This window comes from Peromyscus leucopus, chromosome 2 (genome assembly GCF_004664715.2).
Source record: "Peromyscus leucopus breed LL Stock chromosome 2, UCI_PerLeu_2.1, whole genome shotgun sequence".
In the NCBI taxonomy this organism is placed as follows: Eukaryota; Metazoa; Chordata; class Mammalia; order Rodentia; family Cricetidae; genus Peromyscus; species Peromyscus leucopus.
The window spans coordinates 130,955,214-130,959,407 of record NC_051064.1 but is presented as its reverse complement, the minus strand read 5'-3'; the positions used below and the strand labels follow the sequence as shown (position 1 = coordinate 130,959,407).

Genomic DNA, 4,194 nt, shown 5'->3' with positions numbered 1-4,194 from the left:
TTGCTTCTGCTTATGTCATAGCTTAAAGTGACAATTTCCTAATTGTTAAAAATTCTAGAACCCCTGGAAGAAATCCAACTTGGTTACACTTTTTTTTTTTTTTTAAAGATTTATTTATGGGCTGGGCGGTGGTGGCACATGCCTTTAATTCCAGCACTCAGGAGGCAGAGCCAGGCGGATCTCTGTGAGTTCGAGGCCAGCCTGGACTACAGAGCGAGAACCAGGAAAGGTGCAAAGCTACACAGAGAAACCCTGTCTTGAAAAACCAAAAAAAAAAAAAAAAAAAAAAAAAACCAAAAAAAAAAAAAGATTTATTTATGTATTATGTATACAGTGTTCTGCCTGCATGTACACCTGCATGGCAGAAGAGGACACCAGATCTCATTACGGATGGTTGAGAGCCAACATGTGGTTGCTAGGAATTGAACTCAGGACCTCTGAAAGAGCTGCCAGTGCTCTTTACCTCTGAGTCATCCCTCCAGCCCCTGGTCATTACACATTTTTACTAGTCTGGGATATTTGCATCTATATTCATCATCAAAACTGACCTACCACCTTCTTGTCGCACTCTGTCATCATCTAGCAGGGGTATCAAGGGTGCACTCACCACATTAAACACAGCAGGCACTTTCCCCTCTTTTTCTGCCATTTGAGGCAATTTGTGTAAGATATGGATCCTCTCTGCTCCCTGACTATGTACCTGAGTCCATGGCATTTGGTTGTCATAGCTACATGCAATTCTCCAAAACCTTTCCTTTCTGATGACAAGATCTGCCACCGGGTCAAGTTCTCAATGTCCTTTTGCTTGGTCCGTGGGAGGACTCTCTCCCAGTAGGCTTCTCAGCTCCTAAAGTTGTGTTGGTCACTTCCCTAACATGGGCAGCTGCACCGGAACAGGCAGAGTGGGTGGGAGATGTGGCTGAGCCTATGGCTCACTGCAGGAGGGAACAGGTCAGGCCTGTGACTGAGGTGTCCTCACGTTCTCTCTCACTGTCAGCCAGGTCTCTCGCTTTAGAACAGTGATAACAAAAGGGACATATTGTCTTCTGTCATTACTCATTCACTTTATTTTCCAGTGTGTCAGAATCTGGGCAAGGAGAAGGGCTATTTAAAGAAGATCCTCTGTGGCGCTCACACCAGCAGGCGAGGAGAGAATCTGCTGCTTAGGTAACTGATCAGAAGGTGATCCACACAGTGAACGACCAGAGACATTCCCTGCAGAGGACGGCATAAGGATGGCATTTAGTGGTAGATGAACGAACTCTATTATTCAGAGAGCTAGATTATTATTGAACGTTGGTAAAGTGCATGCCTAGCACAGGGCAAGTACTGGGTTCAATCCTCAGCGTGGCGTGAACCAGGTATATTGACCCAGTGGAATTAGGAGGATCAGAAGTTCAAGGTCATTCTCACCTGCATAGGGAATTGAAGGCCAACTTAGGGTACACAACACTGTGCCTCAAAGAAGAGGAGTTTGGGGGCTGGAGAGATGGTCCAGCATTTAAGAACACTGACTGGTCTCTTCCAGTGGACCCTGGTTCCATTCCCATCACTCACATGGCTGCTCATAACTGCTTGTAACTCTCAGTTCCCAGTGATCTTGACACCTACACACAGATATACATGCAGGCAAATGAGTGCACATCGGATAAATAAATAATTTAAGAAAATACATACCAACACACATACATATAAACCGGGGAGATGGGCAATGGCTTCGTTGGTAGATTCTTGTCACACAAGGACCTGAGTTTGGCTTCTGATCACCCATGTAAAAAAGCAGACACAGCAGTATGTGTTTGTAATTCCCATGCTGGAAAGACAGAGAGCAGAGTATTGCTGGAGATTCCTGTCAGCTAATCTAGCTGGATAGATGAACTCCCTGTCTCATACTAAGAAAGCAACTGAAGAAGACAGCCGCATCTACACACACCCACACATGTGTGTATACACATGGACACAAGCATCACCCACACACGTAGAGAGCATAGCTATAGTCAGGGATTCTGGTAAACACACACTTGCAATCCTAGAACTGAGAGGTGGAGCCAAGATCAGGAGTTCAGTCATCCTTAGCTACGTAGCTGGCCTAGACTAGATGAGACAGTCTCGAAAGAAAGGAAGAAAGGAAGAAAGGAAGGAAGGAAGGAAGGAAGGAAGGAAGGAAGGAAGGAAGGAAGGAAGGAAGGAAGGAAGGAAGAAGTAGAATAGCTACATAGACATGGTTTTAGTATAACATCAAATGTATAAATTATGGAATAGTCACTTTAGAGAAAAATAATACCCTGAGTAGTTATGTAGTTATAGCAAAGGAGTAAGAAGATGTGACCAATGCTGAGACGTGGTATGAGAATAAGAAAATTGGGGAGGGGGCTGATGAAATCATTCAGAGAGCAAAGGTGCTTGCTGCCAAGCCTGAAGACCCAAGTTCAATCCTCAGGACCCACACACTGGAAGGAGAGAACTGACTCCTAAAAGATGTTCTCTGATCACATGTGCCCTGTGGCAAGGGCATGCCTACACACATATACATGCGCACACACACACACACACACACACACACACACACACAAAACAAACAAACAAACAAAAAACAAATAAATGTAGTATAAAGCCGGGTGGTGGTGGCACACACCTTTAATCCCAGCACTTGGGAGGCAGAGGCAGGCAGATCTTTGTGAGTTCAAGACCAGCCTGGTCTACGGAGGGAGATCCAGGAAAAGCGCAAAGCTCCACAGAGAAACCCTGTCTCGAAAAACCAAAAAAAAAAAAAAAAAAAAAAAAAAAAAAAAAAAAAATACTGTTTAAAGAGAAAAGTTCGGGAAAGCGTTTTGTAAAGGTCAGTTTAGCACATAGCAAGTCAACATGAGCCTTCAGCTTCCCCTGCTCCAAACACAAGAGTACAGACACACATACAGAGACAGAACAGGAACCCCTCCTCTCCCTCTCTTCCCTCTCTCCCTCATCCCCACCCCTCCCGCCCCCGAGTGTTTGTTTTCTCATAGTGTGAGCGCTGGTATCCACAATGAGTCCCTCTTCACCCTGACCCACAGAGAACCTGGGTACTCGCCTATGTGCGAGCTGGTGCCCTGTGCCCCGGCCTGCTAGGGATCCCCCACTTGGATTCACGAAAGAATTTGCTCACACATGAAGATTCAGAACTCCTCCTGCGTCCATGTATGTCTTAAAAAAAATGTTATTTGAAGATGCACCTAGCAAAATAGATGTGATCCAAGAATGAGAGACTTACCACGTTTCCAAAGCACTGGGATCAGTGGAAATCAGTGGAATACCAGAGGTCCTCGGAGTTTCCATCAAAATTAGAACAGGAAGTCTGGAGATCCAGAGAAGAAAGTCTTCAAGACAGAAGTGGGCTTACAGAACAGGTGCAGTAATTAAGATGTGGGAAAGTTTGAGTGACTTGATTTCAAAGGCAAATGTCTCCTCTCTAAAGAAGCAAAGAGAAACACAATTAGGAACTCTGAGAGAGCAAGGAGCTGTGTAAGGCAGTCATGGTGCAAGTATAAAAGGAATTAACCAGTCACACGACTTTGAGTATTGAAGGGAATGTAGGCGAGCACCCTTGACCTCAATGCCTTGAGCATGTCCCTTCAAGTAGCACACTTACACTGTGCTACTTGAAGGGACATGCTCTACAATTCCCATGTGCTGCTCGGCTCCACAGAGAGGACCATGTTTATACAACTGTATTTTTTTAATGCTTTATTGATTTTCAATATTTGAAATTTAGAGATAGACATTTTTAACTATGGCTACAGAACAGGATGCAAACACAGTTCACAAGGGTTTGAAGGGAGAGGGAGGGGAGAGTGATGAATGATGGCTCATTTTATACACTGGGGAGTCCAGAAACACTACACAAACCTAATGGGCTGAGGGCTGAGGATGTGCTCCCGTGGGAGAATGTTCTGGAATATTTAACTATGTAAAGATGATGTTACATTTGTTTATGCTGCAGACTATTACTTTAACTGTGTGAAGGTGTGTTACATTTGTTTCCGCTGCCTTTGTTAATGTTGTAAAGATGTGTTACATTTGTTTGTGCTGCATTTGTTCAATTGTGAAAAGATGTGTTGCTGTTTCACCTTGCCTGCCTGAGGCACCTGATTGGTCTAATAAAAAGCTGAATGGCCAATAGCTAGGCAGGAGAGGAATAGGCAGGGCTGGTGGACA

General features: G+C 44.5%; 1 long non-coding RNA gene across 3 annotated transcripts; it reads right to left on the bottom strand.

Annotated features, from left to right (window-relative positions):
- Window positions 1–1,049: 1,049 nt before the first annotated feature.
- Window positions 1,050–3,604, bottom strand: LOC119087457. Of its 3 annotated transcripts, XR_005090919.1 has the most exons (4): window positions 3,251–3,604; window positions 1,690–1,813; window positions 1,414–1,607; window positions 1,050–1,215 (listed from the first exon to the last, which is right to left on the bottom strand). It is a non-coding gene; the product is annotated as an uncharacterized LOC119087457 (long non-coding RNA). The 3 variants fall into 3 exon arrangements; XR_005090918.1 differs by having other exon boundaries at window positions 1,414–1,813; XR_005090920.1 differs by lacking the exon at window positions 1,690–1,813.
- Window positions 3,605–4,194: the final 590 nt, after the last annotated feature.